The sequence below is a fragment of the Bos grunniens genome, chromosome 1 (genome assembly GCF_055505025.1).
Source record: "Bos grunniens cultivar Pamir isolate PY7600 chromosome 1, Bosgru_T2T1.0, whole genome shotgun sequence".
Classification (NCBI taxonomy): domain Eukaryota; kingdom Metazoa; phylum Chordata; class Mammalia; order Artiodactyla; family Bovidae; genus Bos; species Bos grunniens.
The window spans coordinates 31,148,933-31,170,494 of record NC_141165.1 but is presented as its reverse complement, the minus strand read 5'-3'; the positions used below and the strand labels follow the sequence as shown (position 1 = coordinate 31,170,494).

Sequence of the window (21,562 nt, the reverse complement as noted above, 5' to 3'; positions counted from 1 at the left end):
TTTTTGCTCCCCCTCTGTGTATGTGTGTGTTAGGTGCATATAAATGTGGAATTGTTCTATCCTCTGATGGACTGACCCATTTCTATTATAAAATGCTAAACTTTAACTTTGCTATTTTGAAACAAATTCAGGCTTACAAAAAAGTTGTAAAAATTGTGAAAAGTGTCTCCATATACCTTTTACCCATCTTCCCCAAATGTTAACATTTTCTATAACCATAGTACATATCAAATCCAAGAAATTAATATTGATATGACTAATAAACAACAAATTTTATTAAAATGCTAAACTTTAGGACTCCTTCCCTCAAAACTTTCTTTGACAGTAGTACAACTTTTTTTGGATTAGTGCTTCTTTCTTTCCATTTTTCTGAATCCCTATATTTAAGACATAGCTCTTATAAGCAATTTAATATCAAATATCCAAACAATTTTTATCTTTAAATAGGAATATTTACTTAACTAAACTTAATGTAATTACTGATGTGTTTAGACATAAGGCTAGCACCTTGTAATTTGTTTTCTATTTTCCCACTTGTTTTATCTTTCTGTCCTTTCTTGATTTCTTTGGAATTAATGGAGTGTCTTCTTTTTTTCTAGTTTTCTCCTCTATTAGCTTCTTTATCAAGTCTATTTCCTGCTTTTATTGTTGTTTTGGACTTCCAGTTTACAAAAATTTCCCAAGACATCACTATATTGCTGTTTAAAATTACACAAGCTACCTAATTATCCTCTTTTCCTGCCATCCCATTCTTGGGCATATATTCAGAGGAAAACATGGTCCAAAAAGATACATGCACCCCAATGTCCATGCCAAGACATGGAAGCAACCTAAATGTCCATTTACAGAGGAATAGATAAAGATGTGGCACACATATACAATAGGCTATTACTCAGTCATTAATAAGAATGAAATAACGCCATTTGCAGCAACATGAATGGACCTAAAGATTGTCATATGGAGTGAAGAAAGTCAGAGAAAGAGAAATATCATATGATATCCCTTATATGCGGAATCTTGAAAGAAATGATACAAATGAACTTACAAAACAGAAACAGACTCATGGACTTAGAGAATGAATTTATGGTTACCACCAGAGGGTATGAATGGGGGGAAGGGACAATTAGGGAGTTTGGTGTTGACATGTACACACTGTTATATTTAAAATGAATAAACAAGGACTGCTGTATAGCTCAGGGAACTCTGCTCAATATTATGTAATAGCTTAATGAGAAACAAATTTGAAAAAGAATAGATACATGTATGCTGCTGCTGCTAAGTCGCTTCAGTCGTGTCCGACTCTGTGCGACCCCATAGACGGCAGCCCACCAGGCTCCCCCGTCCCTGGGATTCTCCAGGCAAGAACACTGGAGTGGGTTGCCATTTCCTTCTCCAATGCATGAAAGTGAAAGTGAAAGTGAAGTCGCTCAGTCATGTTCGACTCTTAGCGACCCCATGGATTGCAGCCTACCAGGCTCCTCCGTCCATGGGATTTTCCAGGCAAGAGTACTGGAGTGGGGTGCCATTGCCTTCTCCGAGATACACGTATATGAGTAAAAAAAAAAAAAAAAGAAAGAAAATTCTAGAGAAGGAAATCATTCCAAAAGTTCATGTTTCCCAGAAAGTATTCTCTCTTGTCTTTTTTGTCCCTTTAAACTACGTTCAATTTCCTTCATCAGATTACAGCCTCAACAATTTTGACTAAACCTATGCCTCCAGACTCTACTCTTTCCCTGTGAGCAATTCTTGTTTCCCACTCTATCCTGAGAAGGGCCTTCTCTTTCTCTTAAGGCCTCTTCTTGATGGTCCCATAATTTTCCTTCATTTTACTTACTATTTCTAAGCATACCTCAAACTCCACCATGACTTCCTTCATTGCCCTCATTCCATTTTAACACATGTTTATTGAGAACATCTGCAGTGCGTGGTGTTGTACTAAGTTCTGGAGGCAATCAAATGTTGACTAACACAGGGACCACAAAGAATTTATAATCTAGGAAGGGAGTCAATAAACCACAGCTGACAGCAATGGCAAATGCATGAGACTCCCTCATCCACTCCCAACATGACTCCAATTGCCAGTTCTTAACCACAGAGCCTGGAGTAGCCTCAGGATCCCTTTTTCAATATGAGCCTTCACAAAGCTCCTACGAGGGGGTCAGGCTTCAAAATGAACTGAATGCGACCTCCACAACCACAGTACAGGCTGTAATGAAAAAAAACAGGAAAGGAAGAATCTTCTGGAAGATTCAAGGAAAACTTTACAGAAGAGGCACCATTTGAGACCTTAAAAAATGAATAAGAATAGAGAGAAACATGCAAATCCCAGTTAAGGGAGAAAAGTCTTAGAGGTCTCCCCTTAGAGCACGGGTCTGACAAAACAATTTTTTAAAATTTATGTTTAATTGGAGGATAACTGCTTTATTATGTTGTGTTGGTTTTTGCCATACAACAATGTGTATCAGCCACAAGTATACATATGTCCCCTCTGTCCCTCCCTCTTGTAAACCATAAGTACACATATACCTACTCCCACCCCTCCCCACTCTACCCCTCTAGGTTGTCACGGAGCACTGGGTTGAGCTCACAGTGTTATATAGTAACTTCCCACTAGCTATCTATTTCACATACGGTAACATATATGTTTCAATGCTACTCTCTCAAGTCGTCCCACCCTCTCCTTCCCTTGCTATGTCTACAAGTCTGTTCTCTATGTCTGCATCTCTGGGAACCCTTAACTAAGTATCCATGTCATATTAGAGCATCTTATCACCATGTAAGTTTTAATTACAGAAGAAATGTAAGCTATGCCATTGCCCTCAAGAAACTTAAAATTTTCAGGGTGATAAGATGATGCAATAAAATATAAATACTTATTTTAAAAATCCATTTTTAACTCCTTGATGACAATGATGTTGAGTGATTCTACTCAATAAGTGTAACTCCTCTGAAAGTCTTTAACTTTTCATTTAGCCCTTTTGCTTATGGTAATTTCCATTTCTGACATATTAAAAGAAAAAAAAAAACCCTGCTATCTTTAAAGATGGCTGCAGACAACACTTTGTATTTAGAACAGACCCACATTGACCAATCTGAAGTCTTTTCTTTTTACCATTCAAGTAAGACAACAGTACTTTGGCCACCTCATGCGAAGAGTTGACTCATTGGAAAAGACTCTGATGCTGGGAAGGATTGGGGGCAGGAGGAGAAGGGGACAACAGAGGATGAGATGGCTGGATGGCATCACTGACTCGGTGGACGTGAGTCTGGGTGAACTCCGGGAGTTGGTGATGGACAGGGAGGCCTGGCGTGCTGTGATTCATGGGGTTGAAAAGAGTCGGACACGACTGAGCGACTGAACTAAACTGAACTGAACACAAAGTCACCCTTTTTTGCACCTCAGGAAACAAATTATATTCTTCTCCAAGTCACAGTGTCTAAAGAGGACTTTTCTATGACTTCTAGGACTCTTGGCTTCATGTGTGTTCCCTTACCTACTGACAATAGAAACGTTAATCTATCTGCTTGGTATTGGTGCCAATTAAGGTATTTTGATTGCAAGCAATAAGGGCCTGCACTGGGGATTGGCTCAAAGAATTGAGAGAAGATTGGCTCAAAGAATCAAGAGAGGGTTAAACAAGCAGTCTCTGGAAGGGCTGGTGCCAGGAAGTCTAAGGAGACCCACAATAGACACTATGACGTTCCACTTTGGAATGCTAGCTCCAGATGCCTCAGCCACCACCATCCATGGAGGACAGGCTCATTCCCAGGATGGGGAGTCTGACGGGCAGAGCCCAGGCCTCATGCCCACTGGTGGTCAGAGGATACCAGGAAAACAAGACCTACAGCTGTAGAGAATCTCATTTGCCTTCTGCATGTCTCTGTGTTTGCATGAAGCCAAGATAAAAGTTTAAATCTGATTCCAAAGCAGATGCAAGCACTCCTGACGATCTTCTCCTGACCTGAACTAATCTCACTCAATCAAAAAACACCTGAAGGTGCTCCCCTGGTGGCTCAGGGGTAAAGAACCCACCTGCCAACTCGATCCTTGATCTGGGAAGATTCCACATGTCGGGGGGCAACTAAACCCATGTGCCACAACTACTAAGCCTGTGCTCCAGAGCCTGGGAGCTGCTACTACTGAGCCCATGTGCTGCAAGTACAGAAGCTGGCACGTCCTAGAGCCCGTGATCTGCAATGAAGAGTAGTCCTGGCTCACCGAGACTAGAGAATGCAACAAAGACCCAGCACAACCAAAACTAAATAAATAAATACAGATTAAGATTGACAAAAACACCAGAAGGTCATATAAACCTGACTCATAAAATCTCCCCCAAGATCCCCATCCCCAAACAAAACACAGCACTCACACACAACGCAAGTCCCAACGTAGCAGGGGAGACTTGGGTGGTCACAAAGGCCAAGCAGTGTTCTGAGCAGTACACATAGTGTCTCATTTAATCCTCACAGCAACAGTATCAGATTGGTAATATTATAATCCTCATTTCACAGTTAAAGCAATTGAGGTCAAAAGCTTCCCAATAAGTGGCAGAGCTGGGATTCAAACTCAGGGAGTCTGCCAAGTCCAGATCCTTCATTACATACTGCCTTCATAGCAGCAGTTGCCATCTATTCCTTCCCATCCCTGCTGCTGCTGCTGCTAAGTTACTTCAGTCGTGTCCGACTCTGAGCGACCCCATAGATGGTAGCCCACCAGGCTCCGCCGTCCCTGGGATTCTCCAGGCAAGAACACTGGAGTGAGTTGCCATTTCCTTCTCCAATCCCATCCCTATATCTCAAGTTATACATCCTGTGGCCTTTTCCTGTTACAAGCTGCCCTAGAACCTTCCTTGTCAGGATAAACTGTTAGGATGAAGTGTGGATACAGGGTGATCTGTCTTGCTAGAAACTGATGGAATGGGTAGAAGGGTTTGAATGAGCTTTGGGGAAGTGATATGAATTATTTCACAACAGCTTTGTTTTTCGTTTGTTTCTGGAAAATTACTTTGCTCCTATTATCCACGTATGACTTAGTCACGGGAAAGTGTACACTAGGGAGGTAACTGCCTAGATTGTTACGGCCTATATTGCCAAATATCTCATTTAGAATGAATGCCTCAACACCAATATCAAAGTGCTGTCAGAGAAAGGAATCCATGAGTCATTTCCCATTGCACTGGAATAAACCAGGCCTTACCTGCTGCTAGTTTATAATTCGTTTTCTCCTGATTCTAGCCAAGAAACTCTATGTAAATAATTCACAGCAACAGAGAAATTCCAGTCCAACTTGTGTCCAAGTGAGCAGTGGAGTCCTCCCCAGGATGTTTCTGTGTCAGTGTCTGAACTTCAACCCCCAAAGCACACACTGCTGGTGCTCGGAACACACTGTGAAGTCTTCATGTTTTATGCAGAAAAATTAAACCAGTATTTTCCCGGAGCTGACCCTCTGAGGTCCTTTACATTACAACCTGCAGAATCCAACTCTGACATTTCTTTATTAACAAGGAAGGAATTATCATTTATAGGTGTGTGTTTTCAAGGATCCATAGAAGTCTTAACTAAAACCCTGCTGCTGCTAAGTCGCTTCAGTCGTGTCTGACTCTGTGCGACCCCATAGATGGCAGCCCACCAGGCTCCCCCATCCCTGGGATTCTCCACGCAAGAACACTGGAGTGGGTACCTAAAACCCCAAGTTTCTACAAATTATGGATAAAAATCAATAGTACTGAAAAATATTTTCAAATGCAAAGGATGCCATAAGACAAAAATTTAACTATCAAAATGTAATATGATTTTCTTAAAAAGTACCACTAGAAAACAAATCTATAGTTTTATCATTCTTTTAACAGCCTGTGTGCTGCCAGTTAAGGGTTCTAACAGCCAAACAGAACAAGTTCGAGTCTTTTCCTATTCACAAGAGATGGGTACCCTCACAGCACAACTAGATATTTGCTCAAGAATTATGAAGTTCCTTTGCTATCAGACAATGGAAGAAAGCAGTACCCACTACCAGCTCCGGAAATTTTCTCACCAGAATCTTGGCACTACAAAAATTAATAACAGCACTATATATTTGCCAAGCATTTTATACTTTCCAAAGTAGATTCACATTGATCACCTCATTCTTAGACATAAAGAAATCTAGACACAATGAATTTTAATTATTTATAACACTGATAAAATCCAGTCCACACTTCTTACTCCACAGAGAAAGAGCTGGCACTCAGACTGAGGTGTTCAGAGTTCCAGACAAGTCATCAGAAATGCTGGATGAGAAGATGTACATCAAAAGAGAACTCAAAGGAAAAACTATTAAAGAAAAATACAGTCAAAATTAAGACACACAGGCATTAATGTTTATATGTCATGAGTTATATAGCTTTAGAAATTAACAAGAGCACTATTACTATAAAAGATGTTAAGTATTGATAGTTTAATTAGGCAAAAGCAAATAAGGACAAAAGAATTTGAAAAAAAAAATTAAGTTGTAGGGACTTCCCTGGCAGTCTAGTGGTTAAGACAACACGCTTTCAAGGCAGGGGGCACGGATTTGACCCCTGGTCAGGGAACTAAGATTCTGCACACCATGTGGCATGGCCAAAAAAAAATAGGGGGAAAAAAATTAACTTGAAAGGGTATAATATTTTCTATGACCCTCAGAATATACCCTTTGTTTATTAAATTAAATCAAAATTAGCTCTAAGGCCTACTCAGTATCACTTGAGAAGAGCGACACCAGTTGTCACATAGATGCCTTTCCACTCTCTTGAGTTATAATAGGACCTTGGAGAATATATGAACAGGAACAACAAGAAGAACCCTTGCATCCTCAGTAAGCAAGAGAGATGCTTCCTCTTTTAGGTTTATGTCATACATTTAAAAAGCACAGGCATCAGACATCCTGGTGGTCTAGTGGTTAAGACTCTTCATTTCCAACGCAAAGTGTGTAGGTTCTCCTGGTCAGGGAACTAAGATCCCATAGGCCACATGATGGAGCCAAGTCCTGGGGCCAAAAGAGGAAAAAAAATTAAACTAAATTAAAAAAGAAGGAGAAAGTCACTGGCATCCATCCTCCCTGTTACAAGCCAGAAACAGTGACCTTTCCTCCCAGGGTCAGTCCCAGTCACTTGGGACATCTCCTACAGCTGCACTCTCCCCAGCTGCAAGCCTCAAAGTCATCTCGACTCTATTACTCTCTCCCTTCCAAAACCAGTAACTTACCACCAAAACCAAATTCTGGAATATTCCTCTCCACTCCATCTTTACCTGTCACTGCCTTAGTCCAGCAATCTATTGCCTTGTAAGGGCTACCTCAGGAGGTTCACTTCTGCTCTCCCTGACTTTCCTCATCCAGTCTTTGACTCTTACTCTATGCCCATCAGCTTCAACATATTTCCCTTAGGTAGAGCCAATCTAACAATGCATTGAATAAGAAATATGGAGAGGGAAAAAAAAGAAATATGGAGAGGTAGAGAAGAAAATTTATATTGCACAGTCCAGTTCAGTTGCTCAGTCATGTCTGACTCTTTGGGACCCCATGGACTGCAGAATGCCAGGCTTCCCAGTCTATCACCAACTCCAGGAGCTTGCTCAAACTCATGTCCGTCAAGTCAGTGATGCCATCGAACCATCTCATCCTCTGTCATCCCCTTCTCCTCCCGCCTTCAATCTTTCCCAGCATCAGGGTCCTTTCCAATAAGTCAGTTCTTCACATCAGGTGGCCAAACCATTGGACCTTCAGCTTCAGCATCAGTCCTTCCAATGAATATTCAGGACTGATTTCCTTTAGGATGGACTGGTTGGATCTCCTTGCAGTCCAAGGGACTCTCAAGAGTCTTCTCCAACACCACAGTTCAAAAGCATCAAATTGCACAGCACTGGGCAAAACTCTGCTAATTTTCCTTTAATTATCCCCTCTTTCCTGAAAACTCCCCTCTGGGAGAAAGCCTCCTTCTCTACCACAACTCCTGAACTGTCCCCTCTCTGGGCTTCAGTCTGCTATCCTTAGTCTCTACCCTAATCATTTATCTTACATGGAGCAGTTCAACTCTTTCCTCAGCTTCTACCACGTGCAGCTTTTCACCCATCACCCAACACAACTCCCACCTAAGGATCTAACTTCCTTAGAAGACAGCAGGGGAATAGCAAGTACCAAAAGAGGACAAGATAGTTAGAGGACAGACTCCATATATGACTGCTTAAGAAAAAAGTTTAACTGAGAAATCACTAACCTACTGAAAGATCTTTTTTTTTTTTCCTGCACCATATGGCATGCAGGATCTTAGTTCCCCAACCAGGGATCAAATCCAAGACCCCTGCATTGGGAGCATTAGAATCTTAACCACTGGACTTCCAGGAAAGTCCTTGAAAATATCTTTTTTAAATGACCATTAAGCTAAATGACTGGCATGACCAACTCAATGGACATGAGTTTGAGCCAACTACAGGAGACGGTAAAGGACAGGGAAGCCTGGAGTGCTGCAGCCCATGGGGTCGCAAAGAGTCAGACATGACTGAGCGACTGAACACCACCATCCAAAAGCTAAATGAAAAACTGAAACAATGAAATTTCCTTGTTCTGCCCAGAAATCTAGCACCCATAATTTAAAAAGTATAAGAGTCAGTTAGAGCAATGGTGCCAGGAAACATAAAAACTTGCTATATGGGATGCAAACCAGACCCCACTGGTGGGGTGCACATTCCCAGTAATCATTCCAGATCCAGGTCAAAGACCATACCCCGGTGGAATCTTCCTTCCTGAGCAGATGTTTTGCTCAGTGATGCCAAAAAAAGTCATTCAACACTCTGTGAATGCCATTTTGCACGTTGTATTTTCTGTCCACCACACCTGCATCAAGGACTAAGCATCTGGGGATGTTAGAAACAACTTTTGTCAGATTATCGCTGAATACTGACTGTCCAACACACCGCTTACCTATAGTTGGTGCTCAACGAACAGTTGTTACATGAATGAAAGAGTAGAAGATCATTAAAATCCTACCAATAAAACCAGGGGAATCATTTGCTCAGCACTTTTTCTCCTTTAGCCTCACAGAAATGAACTGGATTCATCTATTCACTGTCTGCTTACATCCTCTTGAAAAGTGAAGTCGCTCAGTCCTGTCTGATTCTTTGTGACCCCATGGACCGTAGCCTACCAGGCTCCTCCATCCACGGGATTTTCCAGGCAAGAATACTGGAGTGGGTTGCCATTTCCTTCTCCAGGGGATCTTCCCGACCCAGGGATTGAACCCAGGTCTCCTACATTGTAGGAATTCGCTTTACTGTCTGAGCCACCAGGGAAGTCCTACATCGTCTTGAGTAATTGCCATCACAAACCTAGCCAGTACTATTTGTGATGGCAATTACATCACAAATAGTACTGGCTAGGTTTTTTATTTTCTGGCCTAGTTTTATTTCCTACTGATGAAATGATTATACCTTATATGCAATCACACTCATTTTACCTTCCTTCTCTATTCTATCTATAAAACTCTCCCAGCTGATTTTAACCAATACTTTAAATTATTTTCAATAAGCAGTCTGTAGAAGACCTGGCTCCTCTAGACTTCTTCAGGCACTGTAAATATATGTAGAAAGAGTTAACATAAAATGACTCTCAAGGACTTCCCTGGTGGTCCAGTGGTTAAGACTCTACGCTTCCAACACAGGGGACCCAGGTTCAATCCCTGGTCGGGGAACTAAGACCCCCCATGCTGCATGGTGCAGCCAAAAAAAAAATTTTAGGGACCTCCCTGGTGGTCCAGTTGCTAAGACTCCACACTCCCAATGCAGAGGACCTGAGTTCAATCCCTGGTCAGCGAACTAGATCCCACAGGCTGCAACTAACACCCGGTACAGCCAAATAAATAATTTTTAAAAACTTTTTTTAAATTAAGTTAAAATGACTCTCAGTTCAATTAAATTAAGTAAATCATTTGGGATTGCTCAGTATTCAATACTATGTTAAGCATCATAAGAGATGTAAAAGAAATAATTCTCTGTACTCAAAAAGTTTACATTCATTCATTTGTTCATTCAGCCAATAATTACTGAAGACCAACTATGCACTTTGCCCAGTGCTAAGCACGAAGAAAAGCATCAAGACATCAAATCTCTGATCTGGGCATTCCAGGAGCTTATACACAAGTCAAGGAGGGTGAAAAAACACAGCAATGTTAGTGTTACACATATAATCAATAGCATTCATCAGGAAAAAAATGTTAAAAACATTATAAATGATGTTAAGATCACTTTTAAGATGTCCCGAGAGATGTCACTAGGTAGACGGCATGGTTGTGGTCTGGACACAAAGAATTAAGAGGGAGAGGTTTTTGTGTACCCCAACGATCCAGAGAGTGTTTCAGGGAGAAATGAGAATTGGGGACAGGTAATATGTTATCTCAGGTACAACAGAATGAAGTTGATCAATAGTAACTTACCGTTTACATTCCCTCTTCCCACACCCTCCATCATTTCACTACCACCAGGTGGACTTGAAAGGATTCAAGGTCTTAAAGAGGGGACACCACACGGACTATGGATGAAGTGGAGATTCAGACGCTTCTGCAGACGGCAGCAGAGGGCCAGCCACACCCAGGGACTAAGCAGGAACTGAGGTCCCAGCAGAAGCCAGTGACAGAGAAGCACAGCCCTGAACGAAACTCCTTACACTCATACCCATGAAATTTCTGAAAACTAAATACCACACAGGGAAGACAACCGAGTTCAGTTTTAAATGACTGAATTTTACCCTGTACAACTAAAAACGTCTTCTCTATACAGGTACTGATGACAGAGACTGTGTAGAAAAATAACAACATTTCTTACACAAACAAAATTTTGAGGCTTGGGAATTAATATTCTGCTACAGAGGTTCTTAACATCAAATATAATACAAGGTAGTATATCATTACATTCCAAAATGAGCCTCAAAGACAAAGATGGTATGGCTAGAATGTAGTGTGTACATACTAAACACCACATCCAAGCAGTTTTTTTAAGCAGGTCTTACGTTTACTTATATAGTTCCATTTCTGGTGCTCTTCAGTCCTTTGTATAGATCTGTATTTCTGTATTGCCATGTGGTATCATTTTCTTTCTGCCTGATGGACTTCCTGTAACATTTCTTATAGTGCAAGTCTGCTGGTGACGGAGTTTTTCAATTTTTACATGTTTGAAAAGTCTAATTCATCTTTGTTTTTGAAATATATTTTTGTTAAGTATGGAATGGTAGGTTAGGGACTTCCCTGGCTGTCCAGTGGTTAAGACTCTATGCTTTCAATGCAGGGGGGGTGGGTTCAATCCCTTGCTGGAGAACTAGAATTCCACATACTGTATAGTGTGACCAAAAAAAAAATTATAGGTCAAAGGTTTTTCTTCCAGTGCTTTAATGATGGTCCTCCACTGTCTTGTATACTTTTGTTTTCAACAAGAAATTTGTATCATCTTTATCTGTCTTCCTCTATATGTCATATGCCTTTGTTCTTTGGTATCTCTTAAGATCGTTATCACTGCTTTTGAACAATTTAATTGTAATGTGCTTTGATATAATCTTCCTTACACATCTTCTGCTGGGGTTAATTGAGCTTCTTGGATCTGTAGGATTGCACTTTTCATCAAATCTGGAAATTTTTTAACCATGATTTCTTCAAATATTTTTCCTGTTCTCCCTCATCTTTCAGGGACTCTAAATACATGTATATTAGGTGACTGGAACTTGTCTCACAAATCACTGATTTTTTTTTTTTTTGTAATTCTTTTCTCTATTTTATTCTGGATAGTTTCTAATACCCTGGCTTCAAAGTCACTATTCTTTTCTTCTACACTGTCTAATCTGCCCTTAAACCAATCTACCATATTGTTCATCTCAGATGTTATAATTTTCTGTCTAGAAGTTCAATATGGGTCTATTAAAATATTTTCCATGTCTCCATATGGAATCTAACAATCATTTTATTGTCATTGTCTGATAATCATAATACCTGTCTCAGTTTCCAGATCAGTTTTGTTTGATAGACTTCTCTCATTATGGGTCATTATTTTCCTGCTTCTTTGCATGCCTGGTACATTTTGATTGGATGAGACACTGTAAAATTTACTTTGTTGAGTAACTGACATTCTTGCATCCCTATAATTATTCTTAACTTTTTACTGTGATTAAAAAGAATGAACATTAAAACTTCCATTTTAACCACTTTTAAGTTTACAGTTCAGTAAACTAAGTATATTCACATTGTCGTACAACTGATCTTTAAAATTTTTGATCTTGAAAAAGTGAAACTCTATACCTACAAAATATTAGCACTCGCCTCGCCCAAGCCCTTGGCAATTATCTTTCTACTTCCTGTTTTTATGGCTTTGATTAATTTAAATACTTCATATGAATGGAGTCGTATAGTATTTGTCCTTTTGTTATTTCACTTAGCATAATGTCCCTGAGGTTCACCCATGTTGCAGCATGTGACAGGACTTCCTTATTTTTTTAAGGTGCATGTTATTTCATTGTATATATATCACATAGTCTTTATCCATTCACCTCTTGAGGGACATTTGGGTTGCTTCTGTCTCTTGGCTAGTGTAAATAATGTTGCAATGAACATGAAAGTGAAAGTGAAAGTTGCTCAGTCGTGTCCAGCTCTTTGGGACCCCATGGGCTATACAGTCCATGGAATTCTCCAGGCCAGAATACTGGAGTGGGTAGTCTTTCCCTTCTCCAGGGGATCTTCCCAACCTAGGGATCAAACCCAGGTCTCTGACATTGCAGGTTGATTCTTGACCAGCTGAGCCACAAGGGAAGCCCAAGAATACTGGAGGGGGTAGCCTAATCCTTCTTCAGCGGATCTTCCTGACCCAGGAATCCAACTGGGGTCTACTGCATTGCAGGTGGATTCTTTACCAACTGAGCTATCAGGAAAGCCCTGCGATGAACATAGGCGTGCAAATATATCTCTTTGAGGTATTGCTTTAAATTATTTTCAATATACACCCAGAAGTGGGGTTACTGGATCATATGATAATTCTATTTTTTATTTTCTGAGGAAGCATACTGTTTTCCATAATAGCTCCATCATTTTATATTCCCACCAGCAGTGCATAAAGTTTCAATTTCACCACACCCATGACCACACTTGTTCCTTTGATATTAGCCATTCTAATGAGTGTGAGGTGATTTTATGGGTTTAATTTACATTTCTCTTATGAATAGTAATATTGAATATCTTTTTATATGCTTATTGGCCACATGGGTATATTCTTTGGAGAACTGCTAATGCAAGTCCTTTGCTCATTTTTAACAGGGTTATAGGCATACTTCATTTTATTGTGCTTTGCTTTATTGCACTTCACAGATATTGCTTTTTTTTTTTTTACACATTGAAGGTTTGTGGCAACCCTTCATTGTCAGATGATTAGCAATTTTTAGCAATAGAGTATTTTTAAAATTAATTATATACATTGGGACATAATGCTATGCACACTTAATAAACTATAGTATAGTATAAACATAACTTCTACATGCACTGAGAAATTTAAAAATTCATATGACTTACTTTATTGCAATATCTGCTTTCTCATGGTGGTCTGGAACCAAACCCACAATATTTCCAAGGTATGCCTGTACCTTGCAGAAGTCCCCTATATGTTTTATAGGGAAATGATATTAAACTTGTGTCAGCTATATTATTTGCAAATATTTTCTTCCATTCCATAGTTGCCTTTTCTGATGACTGTTTCCTTTGATACACAGAAGTTTTAATGTTTGATGTAGTCCCACCTGTCTACTTTTGCTTTTGTTGTCATATTCAACAAATCATCACCAAATGTAATGTCCTGAAGCTATTCCTCTATGTATTTTTCTAGGAGTTTTGCAATTTTAGGTATTACTTTTAGGTCTTTGATGTACTTTAATTTCTATATATTGTATTAGGAGAGTCTAACTTCATTTTTTCTGCATGTAGATATCCAGTTTTCCTAACAACAGTTATTAAAGAGACTGTCTTCTCCCTGTTGTGTAGTCTTGGGACCCCTATCAAAAATCATTTGGCCAGATACACAAGGGTGAATTCCTGGGCTCTCTATTCTGGCCCATTGGTCTATATTCCAGTATAGTACCATTTTGATTATTATTGTTTTGTAGTAAGTTTTGAAATTGGGAAATGTGAGTCTTACAACCTTGTCCTCCTTTTTCAAGGTTGTTTTGGCTACTTAGTACCCACTGAGATCTCATTTAACTTTTTTTTCTTTTTTTTCTATTTCAGAAAAAAAAAAAAAAGAAAGCCCTATAACCACTCTTGATCTTTGTTCTCAAATGCAGAAAAGTCCTTGGGAAGGGTTTGATCCTTTGGAGGTCTTATGTTTAAGCTCTGGTAGGCAGGACAAAGCAGAGTTTAGTCTTGGGCTGTGGTTCCCCAGCAGGAGATGATTATGTTCCCTAGAGGACATCTGGTAATGTCTAGAGACATTTCTGACTCTCATGAGTGAAGAGGTGTTATGGGCATCTAGTGTGTTGAGACCAGAGATGCTCCTAAATACCATACCATGCACAGCAGATCCCCTTGTAACAAAGAGTTACCCAGTGCAAAATTTCCATGGTGCTGAGGCTGAGAAATCATGCTCTAAGGGCTAATGATTCCCCACTATTAATACTGAGGTAAAATGCTTCTGCATATTCTACCCAATACCCTTTTGGACTATTTAAATTTACAAATACTCATTTATATATACATACCTAGGTACATGTATGATTATTTAATGGAGTGATGGCATAGATTTTAAATATTCTTTTAATAGCTACATAAAACAGAAAAGGCAAATGAAAACAATGACCTAACATCCTCAACCCATCAGGCTGCCAAAAATAAAACTGACAGAGACACCACATTCTGGAGAGAATATAAGAGATCAGTTACTCCTGCTGCCATACTGCTCTCCAAAGTAGTATATCTAAAAGAGGTGAAGATACGCATATTCTATGACCCACAATTCTACTTCTAGTAATTCATCCCAGAGGAAATCTTGTATAAATAAGTCAAAATATAGGTAAAAGCACACCATTATTTATAGTATCAAAAAACTGGAAACAACCTGAATGTCTATCATCAGAAGACTAGATAATTTTAGAATATTCATTTAGTGAAATACTCCACAACAAGTTAAAATGAAGTAGTTATCTGTATTAATATGAAAAAAATCATGGACACATGTTAAATGAGAAAGCTGTATAGCAGATATTTGTAAAAAGTTTCAAGTACTTTATATTATTAATGAAAAGTGTTCATGGAAAAATAGTAAGATGGACAGAAAGAATAACTAACACATGCCAATTTCAGATGAGGAAAGGGATTAAATGGGAGAGGGCCTTCAATCATATCATTAGTGTTTTATTTCTTACAGAAAATGAAGAGCTGATATATACAAATTGCTGACATTTCTTAAATCAGGGTAGAGAAAATGAGCATATATTATATTATTCTATTCTTCTGCATGCTTTATTTTATAATTAAAAATATTAAATAAAATTTGAACAGAATAATATTACATTAGGGAACATTCTACAACCATATGTATACAGTGGTCCTGCTTTCCATCTTACTTAATCATCCTTTTTATTTGGTCTTAAGAAAATATAGTAGAAAGCTTGTTTTCAGACTAAATTATATAGCAACTTCTCTAAGCTAACATTTAAATTTGGAAATAAGAGGAAATGCTTAAGAATGTCAGGATTTTGTTTTTCAGTTCAGTTGCTCAGTTGTCCGACTCTTTGTGATCCCAAAGATCGGATCCCAAAGATCGCAGCACACCAGGCCTCCCTGTCCATCACCAACTGCCAGAGCCTACCCAAACCCATGTCCATTGAGTCGGTGATGCCCTCCAACCATCTCATCCTCAAAGTTTAAATAAAAAACATCTGGAATGAAAGGCTAAATGATGAATGGGGGTTATAACAGGAGATCTGCGTGGACACAGGAAAGCACAAACATGGAACAGTGTAATTTATTTTTTATAGTTGATATTATGCACACATTAAGAGAATTTACTGCCAGGCACTTGATATAAATTATCTCTAATCCTTAAAACAACCTCCCAAAGTAGTGGTTACATCCATTTTTACTGATAAAGAAACTCAAGCTCTCTAAGGTTAAGAAACTTGTCCAATACCACTCAGCTGGTGAGCACTAGAGTCATATAATTCAAACAAGTGACAAGGTCCATGTTTCCACTGTTCCATATAAGGCTGGGCCCAGGAAGGTATGCTGGACCTGCCCCAGGGTAATTTAATCATTCTGCTTACAGAGTTAGTCTGACCCTACCCAACTTCCGCAATCTTGGAAAATTTTACTTAATTCTAGTATCTTAAAATAAGTTAAATAGGCTGATTCCATGTTTTTTTGTTTGCATGTTTTAATGTGACAGGTTTTTCCTTAACTCTGTTTATTCAGTTAGTATAAGCATGCCAGGCAAATTTACTAGAGATTTTATTCTTAGCTAATAATAATGACCTCAACTTTGTGAAAGAAAAAATAAGTATGAAACTGATTCTTCATAGTGGCCTAAAAGCAAAGACTAAAGAAAACCACCAACATGCCCCACATGTAAGAGAATTAAGTCTTACACACTTCCTAACTCATAAAGCACTTTCACATATGACCTTCAAGTCTCACATCAACCCAGTGAGTTAAGCAAAACTGAAAATATTATTATCATGATTATATATACATACACACACACTATAATAGTATTGGGTTGACCAAAAAGTTCACTCAGATTTTTCTGCAATATCTTATGGAAAAAGGTTTTTGGCCAACCCAATATTATGTTTCCTCATATTATTTTATTCTCATTTTACATGAGAATAAAACAAGTAAACAGGTAAGGTAAACCTACACAGCCTAGGTCATCCACTGGTGTCAAAGATGGTACTATTTTCATTGTGCCTGGGGCCCAGGCCCATGTTCCATGAGGAGTTGGGGGAGGGAAGGGAGGCTCCCAAGGGAGGGGAGATATATATATCTACATATACATACACACACACACACACACACACATATATATATACACATACACATACAGTGTTACGACTGATTCACACTGCTGTACCACAGAAACCAATACAACATTGTAAGGCAATTTTCCTCCAATTAAAAAATAAAATAAACCATATCGCCCCTTGCATCATATCTGCTAAGGGTATTATAAAATCCTTCTAATTAACAATAAACTTTTTTTAAAAAATCACCTTATTCTTCCAAATTTATTTTTACATGGGCTCTAGTATATATCACATGTACATTAAGTAGCACTTGAATATATTAATAAGTTAAAAATGTATACCTTGAAAGTGTATACATTTTTTTTTTAACTGATGGGAGTAGAACAATTAAAAAAAAGCCTATGTTCACCTGAAACGAACCCAACATTGTAAGTCAATTATAGTACATATAAAATAAAAATGTAAAGAAAAAAGAAACAGAAAAAAAGCCTAAAGGCCACTACTCCAAGGAAAAAGCACTCAACTTTCTACCTCCGCTGGAATAGATAAAAGGATAATTTCTCTTCATTTGCTCCTACTAGTTAATGACAGCATGGCTTCTATCCTGCAAGGCTGAGAACTAAGTCAGAAACTTTTGGAAGGAAAGAAAAAGAAGGAACTATAGAAACCTCAATGCTAAAGAAGAATGCCATCAGAAAAGGCCAGCAAACTTTTATCATTCTCAAAGCAATTCAGGCCCAGGCACACTGGATATTAGAGATTAAAATCAGCACTTAGAAGAAAAAAACGGGCATCAGGCAGTCAGTGGAATATATTCAGGAGTTCAAGATGCATGCAGTGCATGCCTAACCCAAATACAGTTCCCTCTTCATCGGCTCGTATTACTTATTACTAGGGTCCTTAGCAATAGGGGCTTTTATAGCATTGACCACTAAAGCAGCAGGAACAGGGACTTTTAAATGGCTAGATAAGGCCGCACCATTAGCAACATTTGTAGCTACGCAAAGTAACATAATAAGGGTAATCAAATATCATGCTTTGGGTGGTAAGCTGATCTAAACTGGGGATCATAAAGGAATGTTATCCCCTTCCTCCACAAGAACACAATTGAACACTTGGCTTGTTCTTTATGAAAGGACTGGCAGGAGGGCACAGCCTTTGTTGGACTCTGGGCATAATACAGGAAAGAGAATTCAATTCTGGCTCCTGAGAAAGCCTTCAAGAGTTGGTGACTCTTTTTTTTTTTTTTAAAGAATTATGTGGAATTTGTCCATGGCACTCAGTCTCCAGAGTTAATTGGTCATGATGTGTTTGTCTCTCTAGTAAGAGCCAGAGTCACCCTATTCTATGATGACTAAGAATAAACAGTTGACTGCTTCACAGAGCTAAACAGATAAGTCTTAACTTTCTACTTCAGTGTGAGACCTCAGGTCACTGCACAAAGGAAACACACTTAACTTTTTAAAAGCTGGTCTCTCTTTAGAAAACTCAAGAGTCTTTCATTCTCTGGCAATAAGATCGATGCAAATTGCCAGTGATACCAGTATCTAGGTTTCCTCGACATGTATCATTCAAGAGCATCTCAGTGTTACAGGGCTGGGAACTGTACATTTCCTGCTTTACTGAGAAAAAGAGCTAAACCAAGGCAGCTACAGACACCAAGACTACGTGGGGTAAAGATACGTAGATTCTTCAGCCAATTTCAGAAACCATTAAAAAGCCTCACTGAAAGGCAAACTGTTTTTCTAGAATTTGCACACAGTTTATAGGAAGCCCTTTCTGAAAGCCTACAGTCTCTTCTCAAATTCAGTGAAACAGTGAAAATAAGCTTTGAAGCAGAAGCACTATCTCCCAAAAGTAATGATAAAGAATTAATTTCAAATAAGATGTCTTCCTCAGACTCCAGGTGGATGTATATAATTGTGTCATAGCCCTAGAATCTACAATATCCTCTATTGATATTTGTTTTATATATCTGTAGGAATTCTTTAGGAAAAAAAGAGGAGTTTTGCTTCTACATGACTAAACTATAGACTACAAGTGTTGTTTCATCAGAATGAAAGAATCAGGCTTCAAAGCAATAATACATATACATTCTATATGACACAAAAAGAGAATATTCAGTCATTTTAGCATTTTCCTAAAATTGCATGTATCTTTCTAAAGGGAAAATTAATGCCAAAACAAAAATTATGAATTTAACTTTTTATCAAACCCTGAATAAACCAGAACAGTCCTTTCTTACCCAACAAATATTGCTTAAGAAAGAAATAATTTTTAAGACAGAAAGATTAAGAGAATTAAAAATTATGTGACCCTCACATCATGGTCACTGTGCATTGATTATGCAGAGTTACCTAGACTCCCAAAGCAAGAATGCACTAAAACCAACAAACATGAGGAGGTTTATCTCAATTTAACAATCTCATTTTTAAAAGGCAGCTCTAGAATCTGAGGCTGTATTTTCCTATTAACATAAGGAAAAATTTGCATACCTGTTTCTGTTGGTGTGATCACCTGAGATTTGGACATCCAAGAGAACAATTCAGAAGATTCAAAATTCAGTCACTTTACACTATGTCTATTTTCAAATAATCTTCTGTCAAAGTCAGTATCTGACCAAAGAAAACAAGCAACTAACTCCACACTTAAGTATTCTGCCTACTACTATAGATTTCAATCTCAAAAAACAATTGGTCTCAAGCAGTAAGGTCAATTTGCATTGGGTGTGGTTTGGAACTATAAAAAAAAAAAAAAGGCAAAAATGTGAATGTCATCATCTTATCTGTTTGATTATGACTGTACAGCTTAAAATGTACCACGATATTCACCATATACATATTTAAGTACATATATATGTCAGGATACTCACCTTTTAGATTCTACTAAACAGGTAGAAGAAGGAAGAAGTTCCTACGACATGGGACTGTCTGCCCTATGAGGTCTTACATGAATATTATAAATATTCCTTTGCCACTGTAGCTTTCCTTCCCCATGTGAAAAATCATTAAGATTTCACATACACTGAGATTCATAAAATGATAAGGAAACTGTGTTAAACTTTAAAAATTGAAACAACAAAACCCTACAGCCTACTGAGTTTTTTAAAAAAAAATATAGTCACTGGACTAACTTCAATCAAATGTACAGCATTATCTTTGAAGAGTAAATAGAAACATTACATAGAATGAAACAGTGTTAAAGCTGGAAAGTGCCCTCAAGAGTTATAATTCAACTCTACTTTTTAAGTGAGCGAAAGTTTACTCATAAAGTCTATAATACATTTTCACTAAATGGTTAGTTCTCTGAAGACAAAGTCTGAAACACCTTTTATGATGGCTCCATAAAAGTAAAGAATGGAGCAAAACTGCTTCATAAAGTGAAAGAAAAAGTTATGTTACAAGCCAGTTTTTAAAAAGAAAGTACCTACTGTATGATTCCATTTATATGAAATTTTAGAAAACGCAAACTAATCGATGGTAACAGAAGGTAGATCAATAGTTGCCTGGAACAGGGGAGGAAGGAGGGATGGACTGCAAAGGGACAGGAGGAAACTTTAAGGAGTGATGAAAATGTTCTGCATCGTGACTGTGCTGATGATTTTAAGGGTGTATGCTGCTGCTGCTGCTAAGTCGCTTCAGTCGTGTCCAACTCTGTGCGACCCCATAGATGGCAGCTCACCAGGCTCCCCCGTCCCTGGGATTCTCCAGGCAAGAACACTGGAGTGGGTTGCCATTTCTTTCTCCAATGCATGAAAGTGAAAAGTGAAAGTGAAGTCGCTCTGTCGTGCCCGACTCTTAGCAACCCCATGGACTGCAGCCTTCCAGGCTCCTCCGTCCATGGGATTTTCCAGACAAGAGTACTGGAGTGGGGTGTATACTCTGTCACAACACACGAAGGACTTCCCTGGGGGTCCAGTGATTGGGGATCCGCATGCTAGTGAGGGGGTTGTGGGGGGGGCGGTGTGTGGTTGCATGCTCAGTCGTGTCCAACTCTCTGCGTTTCCATGGACTGTAGCCCATCAGGCTGCTCTGTCCATGGAATTTTCCAGGAAGGAATACTGGAGTGGGTTGCCATTTCCTTCTCCAGGGGATCTTCCCAACCCAGGGATCAAACCTGCGCCTCTTGTGTCTCCTGCATTAGCAGTGGATTCTTTACCATTGCACCACCTGGGACCCTAGTGCAGGGGACATGGGTTTAATCCCTGGTCGGGGAAGATTCCACATGTCACAGAACAGGGCAGATGAGCCCCTATGCCACAACTACTGAAACCAGTGTACTCTAGAGCCTGTGAGCCACAACAAGAGAAGCCACAACAATGAGAAGTCCACGCAACACCTAGAGAGGAGACCCCTGCTCACTGTGACTAGAGAAAGCCTGCTTGCAGCAATGAAGATCCAGCACATCCAAAAAGAAAAAGTCCACTTTAAATGGGTACAGCCCATTACACCTAACTTACCCTTCAATGATGGCTAAAAATACACATACATAGATTTAAATATTTGAAAGGTACCTGTAATGAAGAAAGGCTTTCTCTTGCTCTGTATGGCCACAAGATGGTAGAACTAGATC

General features: G+C 39.0%; 1 protein-coding gene across 4 annotated transcripts in view; it reads right to left on the bottom strand.

The window, feature by feature from the left end:
- PLS1 (plastin 1) overlaps window positions 1-21,562 on the bottom strand; it is a 127,780-nt gene that overhangs the window by 74,080 nt on the left and 32,138 nt on the right. Inside the window, exon 1 of one of the 4 annotated variants that reach the window (XM_086383596.1) lies at window positions 19,486-19,624. The exons of the other annotated variants lie outside the window; for them this stretch is intronic. The gene's annotated coding sequence lies outside the window, so the exon portion shown is untranslated. Of the gene's footprint in view, window positions 1-19,485; window positions 19,625-21,562 lie in introns of those variants that run through there. 4 annotated transcript variants of the gene reach the window in all.